The following is a 14,343-nucleotide window of genomic DNA, read 5'->3' on the forward strand; positions in this document are numbered from 1 at the left end:
TTAACAACAGCCACACTGAAAGTTTTAGCTGTTTAAGAGTCATAGCTGTTTTCAGGTAAAACTTCTCATTCTTCTGTGATTTGTGTGGAAGTCCAAGAAATCTACAGAATGGGCTTGAAGGTGGGAAATCTCTGTCCTTTACTGAATTAAACACCTTGGCTGTTTAGCCCTCTAGTCCTTTACTGCCTTTGTGTGTGAGATAGAGGGCTTTTATCTTGTTCCCTAATTACTATTAAGAAAATGGGGGAAAGAGAAGTTGGTAAGAACATGCGCCGGATGAAAAAGTATAGTAGGAAGGTGGATGGGAAGTTTCCCACTGATATGGTGTGATTAAGATTTACACCACTGGTTTTTAGAACTACTGAATGGCCATACAACAAAAGACCCAGAAGGTACCTGAATTTAATCAGAAAAACAGACAAAATTTAAACATGAAATATATAAACCCATCTGATATAAAGATGGTGTCTTTAGAAATACTATTTTAGTTCAGATCAAGTGTTTTGTCAATTAAGAGTATTAACTGGGGACACCATCATTGTGACTGGCATATGCATTCTTCTGTGGATGCAGCCTGGAGGGGTGGTGACCAATTATTCAGAAAGGCGTCTTTTTGCTGCCTCCACTTTCATAGCACATCACTTACTAGATTGTTATCTGCAGCAAATAAGAAAACTATTAATATTTCTTAGTTAAAGCTAAGTGAGATTTTCATTTCCACGGTATAAACTCTCCTCAGACACTAGGTTATGCAAGATGCATGAATCTGTCTCCTTATGCTCTCCAAAAAGGGCTGAGATGGTGCTTTCCCATTCCTCTAATATCCTATATGTTTTAGCATTCAAACCTCTCAGCATAATGCCTCTTCCATCACATTTATTGTCACCTCCTCCTCCTTCGAATCTTTGATGTTGGTCCAGTCACATATTGATAGAGAACAGCTCCCCCTGTGCACTTTCCCAGTTTTGAAGCTGCCTAAGATGGCAGTCAGAGTAAAGTTGATGGAGGTAAAGAGGTCACCGCTTCACACACTCATCAGTTTTTCTTCCCCATCCCCCTCATCTACCTCCTGCTCAATTCTCTTGGGTCAGCCCAAAGTAAACTATCCCACCAAAAACCTGTTAGATTCCTGTTGCATCAGGCAAGCTGATTCACCCTCAAGTTGCATAATCCCTAGATATGACACAAGGAGAAGAACAGGGACACGTAGGAGTGTGGACATGAAGACAGAAAGACTGCTGTATTTGGTGGCAGCCCACAGTTGTACCAAATTAAAAGCAGCATAAAATACTCTGGAAGATGAACATGTTGACCACTGTTTCTACTGGGGGAGATACAATATTGAAAGGTAATACTTAGAAGGCAACATTTACTTTTTCAGTTTGCCTTTTGTTGGCTTTCCCCCTGCTGGAGCAGGATTCCTAGTTTATGCACTTCAGAAAGGAGAAACGTGAAAATTCCTTCCAACTAAGTGGTCTTTCTTTTCATAAACTAACACTATCACATGCCTGGATAAATCCATATCCATACAGGACTCTTTCCATACTCATTCTGTGTAGCAAATAGCTTCTTTTGCCTCCTAACAGGAAAAACATACCAGAGGCCATTATAAAACAATCAAGATCGTTAATCCTATTCTTCTCCTCAGGGAAGTGCTTTGTGTTTCTGTTGCTCCAGGGCATCATCCATCTCTTAGAAATGCATATTCAGAGTTTCCTTCTAGTTGTCATGGATAATGTCAGGTCTGGAGTAAGACAGTGGGTGAAATGGCAGTCTCTCTTCATCCCTCTCATTCTTTCCTAGGAGGTTAGGGTTAAGAGCAACAGGACTTTGGGAGGCAGCATTTCAGTTGATCTTCCTGTGAGGAATTAATGTATCTGCATTGTCTAGGTGCATTTGCTTAGCATTCCAAAAAGGCCTGTCTCGTTCTAAACTGAGGTCAATATTGGGGGGAAAAAAAAAAGTGCTTTTCTACTGTGAAGTTAGGAGGAACTAGTAGTTCTGTAAGGGGCTTGGTAGCTCTTTAAGAAGCAAACTGCTTTTGAGTTAATCAGACCTAAACAGCCAAACTTATTAGGTAACTAAACTGTGTTCTGATTAGAATTAAACAAATAACTAATAACAAGGAATTAATGAGAATTCATGAATAAATTAATAACTAATAAGTATTTCACAAGAAAACAACCTAAACTTGCCTTAGTATGCCTAGTGTTCACCAAAAGACGGTCACCTCACTTCCAGTATCATGTCAAATATATGCAACCATTGAAAACTGACAAAAGCTGGACAGCCAGGCTGGTTTTATGTCAATCCATTGCCAAAACGTTTTCTGATTGGAATAAACAGCTCTGGGTTTGTGTGACATGTGTGAATGTGACTGACATCACTTTAAAAATTGGCTCTATGTCTGCTCAGTGGCAAAGGTTTTGGGAGACAGACCAAGCAAAAATTAAATGCTTAGAAGTAGTCCTCCAGCCAGTGAAGGATGGGGATATGACACAGTCTTGTGGGCCAGAGGAGGAAGCACCTCTGCTGTGGGAAGTGCATGGACTACCACTTGCCAGCATATCACAGTTTCTATATATCACAATATCACTAAGGTTGGAAGAGACCTCAAGGACAATCGAGACTGGTCCTGTCAAGTCCCTGAGGCAATGTACTGAAAATACAAACTCATGCCAGTTTGTGGAGAGGTGGGCACTTGGCAGAGGCAAGAAAATGGCATTAGCCTATTAGGCAAGCTCAAATTTATTAGCTGTTTACATCATTTAATTCTATTCCCATATCCCACTGACTTCTAGATTCACGTGTTTATTACTCACATTCCTCCTTTCACTCTTGCAGGTGGCTCCCCAGCCTGCTTTTCTCATACCTGTGACAGTTTTCTGTTATCGCTACATTTCCCCATATAATCTGAAGGTCAGTCTCACATTCTCATTATCTGCCATCTCTGGTTCCCACAGGAAGACCAGGTGCTGGGTTAACTAAGACGACTGGATAGCTCTGCTGGAAAACCATGCTTCTTGGTTAGTATGAGCAGAAAATACGAATTGGCATGACAGGGAAGTAAAGCAGCTGCAAAAGGGGGTTGCCCCTCTCATTTTGTGCCCCTGTTAGCCCAGGACCTTCTTAAGAGTACCTGGGAACTGTTGAAGTTGTCTTTACCTACTGTCTGTACCATGACACTGCTCTCACTCTGATCAGCGTAGATGGATGTCCATCTCCAGAGGAGGGGAAGTGGCTCCTGCAGAAGGGAAACTTGGGGCTATATCACCAAATGCACAAGGCACCAGCATTCCATTCTTTATCCCTGGCCATTTTGCTGGTGGGGGACTGCTGCACAACAGCTCCTCTCCAGAGCTGCAGCAGGTCTCTTCCTGGATCTACTTTGGATCACAGCTGGTAAGACTGAAAACATGACATTCCTATAGCCTTTGCTGGGCCCTATGTGGGTGACAACGCTGCTGCTGGCTACCATGGCAATGGAGAGCTGTAGTGTAAGTCAAGGTCCAAGGTAAAGATTTGCAGAGATCCAGCTGCACTACAGGAAGGAAAAGGATGAGCAGGGCTGAGAATAGGTGATTTGATGAATTACTCTTGCTCTTGGTCAAAACAATTATAAGTGGGCAAAGAACTGACCAAGAAAAGACTTGAGGAAAGATAGGGATGTTCCAGTAAAACCTAGGTGGGAAAAGAAAATATATGATCTGTCATGAGACCTATCAGCAAACACTTAACCCCTTTGGGAACATTTCACCTTTTGGAGTGGCTTCATATCTGCCCAGAATTTTGTATTATGTAGCTGCAATATTCTGATGGGGTGCAAAGCATTCAAAAGTCAGACTTAGTGCTTTGCCAGGCCACGAACCACAGCCCTTCAGCCCACGGTACTGTCACATCTGCATGGCCAAGCGCAGGAGCCAGGAATGGTGGGCAGACCCCACAGCTCTCTGGGTGTTTATTGCTCTGTATACTGCTCTTCAATTTTATCTCCTGGATCTTCTACAATAGGTTGTAAAGCACCACAGTGAAAGGGAGTTATTAAATAAGTAAAAGCAGGAAACTGTGTGTCATCGAGCTTCTCGCTTCTGTCAGGGAGGAGAGGAGTGAAGGAGAGGTGATAATGACAGAGGCTGCCTCCAGGGAGGAAGGTGGAGACAGCAGTGGAGGGGGCGGAGAGCTCAGATTATGGTGGAGGGAGAAAAAGGACACAGCACAGTCAAGTGAAAATAGATAAATGTCAAGCAAACAAAGAATTTATTAGAAGTGAAACAACGTTGAACCACCAAAGCCTTTACAGCTATAAAAATGAGGAAATGAGAAAAAGTATGAAAACATTCTCATCAATATTCCTAAAATAGGCTCAGAGAGGGGGGGAGAAAAGTAACAGGGAGGTTTTGATCTTGTCTGTCTCTCTCTCTGATCTAGCCAGCAGTGTGCCCACGTTCCCACGCAACGTGACTGTAATTACAAGCTGTCATTTATCAAAGCAGGACCTGGAAATTTTCATCATGTTGCTCTGCAAACATACAAGAAAAGCTGCAAAATTGTTAAAAGACTGCCTCTTCTCATCTAACTGCATCATTATGTAGCACCATGAATCTATACATAATGAGAGTGTCTGGGTTTCCAGTGAGCAGGGCTTGAGAGTATCACACAGCTAAGTAAGAAATGTAATGAGCATGACCAACATCTCAACAGGTTTACTGTCTCTTGATGTCTAACAGAAATTGTTTGTAGTTGCTTCCTCTTTAAATGATGATCTCACACAAGGCTCTCTTTTGAATTAACAAAAAGTCCTGAAGTGTAAGAACACACTTAAGGAACTCTTTGTTTTTCGCTTTTGTCACTTATTTGTGCTCAGGGGTTTGCTTCTCATTTTTTTCCCCCCCCACACTGATAAACTCCATGCTGACAGGCTGAAGGGGTTGAACTCAAATGAGCCCTGAAAATATGTATTTCAGTGTTGACATTTACTGTCTTGGCAATGGATGTCTCCCCCTACCACTTCACCAGAGGACTAGCCAGGAACAGATAAGATTGCCCTCAATCTAAGAGCACTGAAGTATTATAAATATGGTATTTGACCTTGTTAGTGCTGGGAGGTTATTGATAGAGGAGCATCACAGCTAGAGACAGAGTAAAGCTTGTTGGGGACTGTGGGAAATGCAGTCTATGGCCCCAGGCTTCAACATAGCCCTGAAAGACAGAGGACAATTATTAGCTTTGAAGATCTTATAATTTGCCTCTAAGGAAAAGAAACTTGTTTTGTTAGACAGGGACTTTGAAGATAAAATGAACTACCACCAGAAACCAAAATGCAAACCCCTAAACAAACAGCCCTCTTCTTCAAAACAAAAAAACCTCACCCATCTCTGAAATATTGAAGTGCCTGTGAACCAAGCATTGCAAGACCTTCTGTTCTCTAGGAAAGAGACAGAATCTACTGAAAGCTTAGATCAGCCAGGAAAATACAGTCATAGAATCATAGAATTGTCAGGTGTGTAGAACCAGATTTAGGGCTTTCACTCCCATTTTTATCTGGAAAGCTTTCATTAAAACATTCTTCCTTGAAGATGCTCTTAGCTACTGATCATCTTGCCATTGTCCCCAACAAGACAAAGATACATAAACCTTGAGCACAGATCAGGTGAAATTGCTGTGATAAGCAGAGGGCAGAAGCCCATGCCAGTGTAGAAGAACCTCAGGGAGAAGCAAAGGCTGAGCAGAAGGTGCTCACAGAGGTCATTGGAGGTAACTGATTAGCTCAGGAACAGCTAGGAAAGGAAGAGCTATTCTTACGCCATTCAATATTCAGCACTATCAGATGAAAAGGCAAGCCAGCTGGTGTCCTGCGTGGTGCTCATTATTCATGAGTTTTACAAGCATATTTTCCATTCCACCATCCAAGGTTTTAAAGAGCTAATTGAGTAGTATTGCATTCATGGCAGATCTCTGCAGAACCCCACTCAGTACATCTCATCATTTTTTCTGTGAAGTGCTGAGAGCAGTTTTCCCCAGCAATTTTCACTCAGGATACAGTAGTAGCATTTAAACCATGATGCCTCTATGTCACAATATCCCAAGTCTTAATGAAGTTATGACAAATTATATCTTCCACCTCCCTTTTCCACGTGAAACCTTCCACAGAAAGACATCAGATTGATTACAGTCCATATTGATCTTTACTTTCCACCCCTTTGCTCAATAATTTTGATCCAGGATATTTTTTGACCATGGGTCTAAAAATCCTCAGCTCTCATTTTGGAAAATCAGAATCTGAGTGTATGTTACTTGTAAATGCAAATTCTCAAATACAAACTCCTAAAATTGCCTAGGGTCTCTAGGTACTCTGGGAAGGCCAGCAATTTTAACATCTTATTAATCCAAGCATTCTCTACCCCTTTCTTTCCCAGTTGCAACTTGCACTCTGGTAGATGGTTACTAGCATGAGAGTTGACTTTATCAGTGAGGGTTGATTCCACCTGGGCTGAAACACCTCTGCCTTTTCAGCTGCTGCACCAAGAACTCCTTCCCATTAAAGGGTGGATTGACTCACTCACTGATTTTACCCTTCCTATGAACATACTCCCTGTTTCCTGTTATTTGTACAACACTCATTACTGTTTTTAGTTGGATTGGCTGCCGCTCTGATTTTGCCTCAGTATCCTTGTGCTAATTAGACGTAGCAAACTGGCCTGGGTTCCTGGGGAGAAGAGGAGGCTCAGGGGAGACCTTATGGCTCTCTGCAACTACCTGAAGGGAGGTTGTGGCCAGGCAGAGGCTGGTCTCTTCTCCCAGGCAACCAGCACCAGAACAAGAGGACACAGTCTCAGGCTGCACCAGGGGAGGTTTAGGTTGGATATTGGTAAGAAGTTCTATACAGAGAGAGTGATTGCCCATTGGAATGGGCTGCCTGGGGAGGTGGTGGAGTTGCCATCAGTGGAGGTGCTTAGGAGGAGACTTGATGGAGTGCTTGGTGCCATGGCTTAGTTGATGTTAGATGGTGTTGGATGATGGGCTGAACACAATGATCTTGACGGTCTCTTCTGACCTGGTCTATTCTATTCCCTTCCCCCCCTGTTTTAGCTCTGTTGAAAAGTTTGTGGTTCATTTAAGTTGGGTTTTTTATTGCACTTCTCATTTTATTCCACTTTGGGGTAGTTTGCAATAATGCCTTTGTCACAGCTTCTTTTAAACATTGCTATGAGCTCCAAGCTTGTGCCTCTTCCTGCTTCAGTTCTGCTGTGACGCTTTTGAAAATGAATGGCATCAATAATAGTCTCACTAAGTGAAATTTGAGCCACTGTCTCTGGGTGAGAGAGGGAGATTTGGAAACCAGTAAGAGTGAACAATCAGTTGTGTGGGATTTCTTCTCAGCAAGGTGGCTTCTTTATTTCATACGACCTTCCTGTTTCTTAACAAACTATTCATGCCATGTAAATGATAGCAGCCTACAGAGGCTCCTTGCAGTCTCTCAGTTCCCTCCTGTGATTGAAATTTGGGTTGAAACACAGTTTCCTTAAAGCAGTATTCAGTTATTGTGGTAACAGAAAAATACAAACATCTGGGAAAAGCCTGAGTGTGGACCTATAGAAATACAAATCAAAATGTGGAATAACCAACTGTGGGTTGGCTTACTCTTATTAAAGGGGACAGGTAGCCAATTTTGATTTCTAAGTGAATTAAAGTACAATCAATGAATGGAATAAGCTTACAACAGTATCTTTGGAATCATACAGAAGCATTACAGAGATTTCCCACCACACCGTTTTCTATGTCAGAAATAAAGATATGATTCTAAAGTGAGTATTTTCTGGCAAACATCAGTAGATTTCCACAGTGAAGTCTTAAACCCTTGAAAAGGAAGGAAAGGAAGAAAGAGGAAAAAAGATAATGGAACAGCTAATAAACTTTTAAAGATAGTAACAGACGCTTCCCCCTCCCTCTCTCCCCCCCCCCCCCCCCCCCAGCCTATCATAGTATTGTAGCACAAAATGTACCTTTTAAAACCAGTTCTCAATGAATGATGAACTTATCATTCAGACTGGAAGCATGCATGAAACTCATACTTGAGTATTCTCCAAAGGAGTATGTCTAGACATTTGCAATGTAGTTTATTAGCCTCTCAATCAGCTGAAGCCTAAGTATGATACATCTGTCATCAAACATGGCAACAAACATTAGCCTGTGTGATTCATTGTTGGGTTTGCTATAATTCACTTAATGATGACCATATATATTTTAATCATCTCAGTGAATTCAATTTAACTCATTCATATTATGCCAAGGAACCGTAACAATTACATTGCAAGCAGAGGGAGGAAAAGATGACAGAAGAAAAGTTCCAGGCAGCAAATTTTTAAGTTAATTTCTTGTTCCTTATTCATTATTAATACAAGCAATTTTAGAACAAAACATAGGGTGAACTTTTATTATGAGTTGCTCACTTCAGCTTGCTGGGGTTATGTCCATTTTTAAACATTTTCTATTTTCCTGGTTAATTAAAAATTTAAAAAAATAGAAGTGACGGAAGATGGTTGAACCTCTCACATTATTAGCATTTCACTGAAGGGGAAAAAAACCTGACTGAGTAAAGTCTCCTGCAGCTTTATTTTAGAATAGAATAAACCTTTATTTAGAATAGAATAAAGCAAACCAGGTTGGAAGAGACATTCAAGATCATCGCGTCCAACCCATCAACCAATCCAACCTACCTAAACAGCTAACCCATGGCACCAAGCACCCCATCAAGTCTCCTCCTGAACACCTCCAGTGATGGGGACTCCACCACCTCCCCAGGCAGCCCATTCCAATGGGCAGTCACTCTTTCTGTATCCTAACATCCAACCTGAACCTCCCCTGGCGCAGCCTGAGACTGTGTCCTCTTGTTCTGGTACTGGCTGCCTGGGAGAAGAGACCATCATCCGCCTGTCTACAACCTCCCTTCAGGTAGTTGTAGAGAGTGATAAGGTCACCCCTGAGTCTCCTCTTCTCCAGGCTAAGCAATCCCAGCTCCCTCAGTCTTTCCTCATAGGACTTGTGTTCCAAACCCCTCACCAACTTTGTTGCCCTTCTCTGGACTCGTTCCAGCAAGTCAACATCCTTCCTAAACTGAGGGGCCCAGAACTGGACACAGGACTCAAGGTGTGGCCTAACCAGTGCAGTGTACAGGGGCAGAATGACCTCCCTGCTCCTGCTGGCCACACTGTTCCTGATGCAAGCCAGGATGCCATTGGCCCTCTTGGCTGCCTGGGCACACTGCAGGCTCATGTTCAGCCTACCATCGACTAGTACCCCCAGGTCCCTCTCCACCTGGCAGCTCTCCAGCCACTCTGACCCCAGCCTGTAGCTCTGCTATCTCTGTATAGCTCTGTATCGCTATGCTTTTATTTAGATATGAAATCAATTACAATGAAAGTGGAAAATCAATTGGACAGAATAACTAAATGAATTGCATAGCTGGAAAGCAATGTGGGTTTCCTTATTTTAAGAAAGCATCTTTCAAGTCCAGTATAGTTACAAGAAGACATCCTGAAGCTGGTCTGCAGACTGGACATCAACACATGAAGTTCCCAGAGCAGAAATTTTTCCATCTGGGAGAGTCAGAAATATTGAAAGGAAAGCTTCATCACAGACAGAAGAACAAATAGTAAGTTATGAATTAGGAAAAAAACCTCAATGCCCTATGAGGAGAGACTGAGGGACCTGGGGTTGCTTAGCTTGGAGGAGACTCAGGGGTGACCATATTGCTCTCTACAACTACCTGAAGGGAGGTTGTAGACAGGTGGATGTTGGTCTCTTCTACCAGGCAGCCAGTACCAGAACAAGAGGACACAGTCTCAGGCTGTGCTAGGGGAGGTTTAGGTTGGATGTTAGGAAGAAGTTCTATACAGAGAGAGTGATTGCCCATTGGAATGGGCTGCCTGGGGAGGTGGTGGAGTAACCATCATTGGAGGTGTTCAGGAGGAGACTTGATGGGGTGCTTGGTGCCATGGTTTAGTTGTTTGGGTGGGTTGGATTGGTTGATGGGTTGGACACGATGATCTTAGAGGTCTCTTCCAACCTGGTTTATTCTATGTATTCTATGTATTCTATATCAATTTTGAGGTGAACACAGACAGAAGAACTTTGTCTGACAGTTGGAATAACTGGAGAAAGCTCTGAACTGCAACAGTCCCATGAGGGAAGAAGAGACAGGAGACAAGGGAAGCAAGTCTAAGAGACACTGCTTTTCAGAATCATCATTAGGTCTTAGAAGCTTTTTATTGGCTAAAGGGCTCTTGAACAGTAACTGGTGACACAAAAGTTGTCCTTTGGGAAGTCATTTGGGGCTTTGCTTTTTTTTTTTTTAAAGCTGAGCTGCATCCACCTTTGCCATACTGCTGTGAAGTTTAGCACCTGAGAAAATCAGATAACTGAGTTGAATGTGAAACAGAAACCTTCACTGCAATATGCAAAACCACTCATTTCCTATAAAAGCCCTCTTCAATTTCCACAGAGCCACTGGGCTGTGTTCAAGCCTCTCATGTCAGAATTGATTTAAATATGACACCTATATAAAAAAATAGTTCACAATAAATAGTTCTACTGGCAGACAGGTGTCATTGTTCCCCAGGAGAAGCCAGTTAAAGCATGAAGGTAACTAAATATGAAGATGTAGCGAGTCTCATTTGCATGAGTATAATCCATGTTGTACTTCTCAGTGGCTGAAATCAAACCTCTGCAGTTAGAATTTACATGTATATATACTCCAGACAGCCACAGCCAACTTAATCCTCATAAATTCTGATCTAAAGTACTGCTGAGAAGGAAATCTCTATAAAGAAAACTGAAAGTGTTTAGCATAATTTATATCACTTATTCTGGATGGACATTTGTCCCACTCACTTCCTTGCCCTGTCTGCCTCCTTCCTGCCTCCTCTGGCTACCAGCCCTAGAAGCATCCTGAGAACGCTGTTACAATAATTACTGATTGCCCCATCCTCAAGGGAGCAGAGCAATCTGTGTGTAGTGCTCATACCACATTCAGATCAAGGGAGCTCCGTGCCTTCCCATCAATCAGTTTTGCCAATTTAGAACTTTAAATAATGATTGCACTCATATGAAATCCTAAAGAATACCACACCCAAATCTGCAGTAAGTTGGTGGGAGCAGCAACATATTGGAGCTTGTACTCTTAATATTTAGCATGCATGCTATATAATACAAAATCCATCAACCTAGTACAAATAACAGAAGAGTGGAAAAAAAAGGTTAAAATTTTGCAGGGCTACTTTGTCCTGAACTCAAGTACTCCATCATGAGCTTGACCTATATTGTATAGCAAATGGAGAGGATTCTGGACATCCTCCAGCAGCTTCAGCTAAATTAAACATGAACATGAATAATGCCCTGGGGCTGTGCATTCTCTGGGATGCCACAGGCATGGGACTTGCAGAGAATCCACCCTTGTAGCAGAACTGTGTTCCAGATTGCAATTAGCCGAGTTTCCTCTGTCAAGGTTTTCCTGTGAAAGCCTCCCACAGTAAAAACACTTCTTAAAAACGTTATGCTGCAGCAGATGAAAATAAACCTAGCTGCTGAATTTTCAAAAACTTTCTTTGGAAGAACATAATCTCAAGGACTACAATCACTCATTCCAGATACATGGTTCATGAACTCAAACCCATCACTTCCAAGTACTGCATGTTCTTGTCTATCCTAACTGCCATATGCTACTAAGTCATTTAATTTTATACTCACCCTCGTGCCTCCAGGCTTCATGGGCAGATGGCTCTTTGCCACCTAATCAAATTTGCACATCAAGGGCATCCCAAGTGAGTTCTTTTATAGAACTGTATCCTCCTTTAGTTCTTCTCCCTTTCTTGAGTATTTGCACATCAGTACAAACTTGTACTACTGAAAGGTGCATAATTTCCAGATGTAAGTCACTCATTCTTCAATTAAGCACAACATAGTATAAACAGTTCTATCCCATTAATCCTAAAAATGCAATTCAGTGCCTTGGAACTTCGCAGCACACCCACACAGTCCTTAATATCCCTATTGGTTCTATTTTGGGTCTCTCTTTCTTCCATGGTACATCCATTCATTGGGCAGAACTTGCCTATGCCCTCTGCCACCACATACCCAGTTATAATAATACACCTTGACTCCTGCAATCAAGTGACGGTTTCTGCTGTACTGCACCAAGATTGATGCAGTATCTGTATTTGACTGCCTTCTAATATTCAACTGCTCAATTTTCGTGGATCAGCTTATCTGAATGTAGGCCTGTGGCTGCTGCCTGTGAGGGACTCAAGCTCAGACTTGCATGTGATTCTCTGGAGCATCATATTAATCAAACACTAAAGTTCTCATGCTAGTAACTGTGGTATTTCTTCAACCCCCTGTGACCTACATTGCCTCACCAAATTGGTTTGATTTTTCACTCATGCTTTTATCACATTTTGCTGCCGTGATTTCTGTAACTCTTTACTTGTTGCTTTACCCATCACATCATTAAATACTAGTACAGGCTTTACCCATCACATCATTAAATATTTGTACAGGCATGCATCTCATCTGTCTGAATGCACAGCAGGTTAGGGTTAGCCTGGCACTGACAAAACATTGTTTCACAAACCTGTGCAATTCTTCCACTTAAATAACATCACTGCCTTTGGAGTAATGACCTCAATTTATCCCTTCTAGAACGTTTTACAGACAACAGGACAGATAAGAAGAAACAAGACCATCTACCCTAAGAGTGATTAAACCCTCCACTTCACACCTTTTTCTCTAAATAAGGAAGAGTGTAGTATTTTTTAATATTGCCATCAACAGCTACAGAAAAAACCCTCACCCTGTTAAGATTCACAAGATAAACAAAGTGGTTTAGCATGAACATTTTAGGGATACCTAAACCAGCTTTGTAATCTGTACTAAAAAAGAATCAATCAGCTGTCCAATACCAGTTATTTTAAGATAACACATCTGGAAGATTGTAATCTGAATTATTTTCATGGAGGAGCAACAGTGGAGTTGTGATGGAGGAAGTTTTACACAGAGAGAGTGATTGCCCATTGGAATGGGCTGCCCGGGGAGGTGGTGGAGTCACCGTCACTGGAGCTGTTCAGGAAGAGACTTGACAGGGTGCTTGGTGCCATGGGTTAGTTGATTAGGCAGTGTAGGGTGATGGGTTGGACGTGATGATCTTGAAGGTCTCTTCCAACCTGGTCTATTCTATTCTATTCTATTCTATTCTATTCTATTCTATTCTATTCTATTCTATTCTATTCTATTCTATTCTATTCTATTCTATTCTTGTATTGACACTGCAGATGCCAAATAGAACAAAAAGTGGAAATTAAAGAGCTCTCTACACTAGTTACTTCTAAGTGTTCATACCAGCTTTGAATACATCCTACTTTCTCCATTTAGCTTTTCTAAGCAATTTAATATTTTGTGCCAGGAAAGAGTAGAGCCAAACAGCAAGCACAGCTCAGCTTCCCATGTCACAATAAGTCATCCCTGCAGATTAAGAAAGGTCTATCCCAGAGAACACCGTGACCCAGAAGCCAAAGATAAATTGTTTACAATTTGTTCCAGGCATCACCTATTTAGCTACACATAGTCCTTTATATTTACAGCCCTTTCTACTGCTCTGCTGAGAGCAGTAACCTGAATATGCCAAGAACATAGTGGGAGCCTGCTGAACATGGACTGAATTTACTCCAGTGTCTCACAGCCACAACGGTTTAACAAGTGCTGCACAGGCACAGTGAGAGTAATACCATTTATAATCAGCTAAGCTAATCATCCTTATCCCCCTTCCACAGCCGCTTCTTCCCCAAGGACAGATAAAAGTCATCTTGTGAGACACTACTTGGTTACCCATTAAAATAGACCAGAGGTCTCACGACCCAGAAAGCAGTATTTTGACAATTTTCAAGCCGTTTTGAAAATGCCAAAGACCAAATCTAGTAAGCAGATGCTTGCGGAAAGATCCGAGCGCCCGGAGCCATGGAGCCACCAAAGCTGTTTTCTGCTTCCTGAGCTGGTGCTTGAAGATCCCAAACTGACAAAAGCACCGCTCTATTGCTTAAGTTTTGGAAACTAATTGCTTCCTATTGGCCCTATTTAAATTAGGAGCCTAACTAGCACCCCATTTAGCTTCTTAACACTCAGATGAAAACTGAAGCTGTGCTGCTTGGAGTAGGTGAGATTAGGCACAAACAGGAGCAGGTCACTTGGCATTCAAAGATAAAAAAGGGACTCAGCCGACAAGCTTTGGGCTTCTTCCAGAATGAGGCAGCTGCATCAGAGGGTGCTGCAGGCAAAAATTGTGGATTTAAGCAA

This window comes from Melanerpes formicivorus, unplaced genomic scaffold (assembly GCF_026170545.1).
Source record: "Melanerpes formicivorus ecotype bairdi unplaced genomic scaffold, bMelFor1.0.p_v2 SCAF_3, whole genome shotgun sequence".
In the NCBI taxonomy this organism is placed as follows: domain Eukaryota; kingdom Metazoa; phylum Chordata; class Aves; order Piciformes; family Picidae; genus Melanerpes; species Melanerpes formicivorus.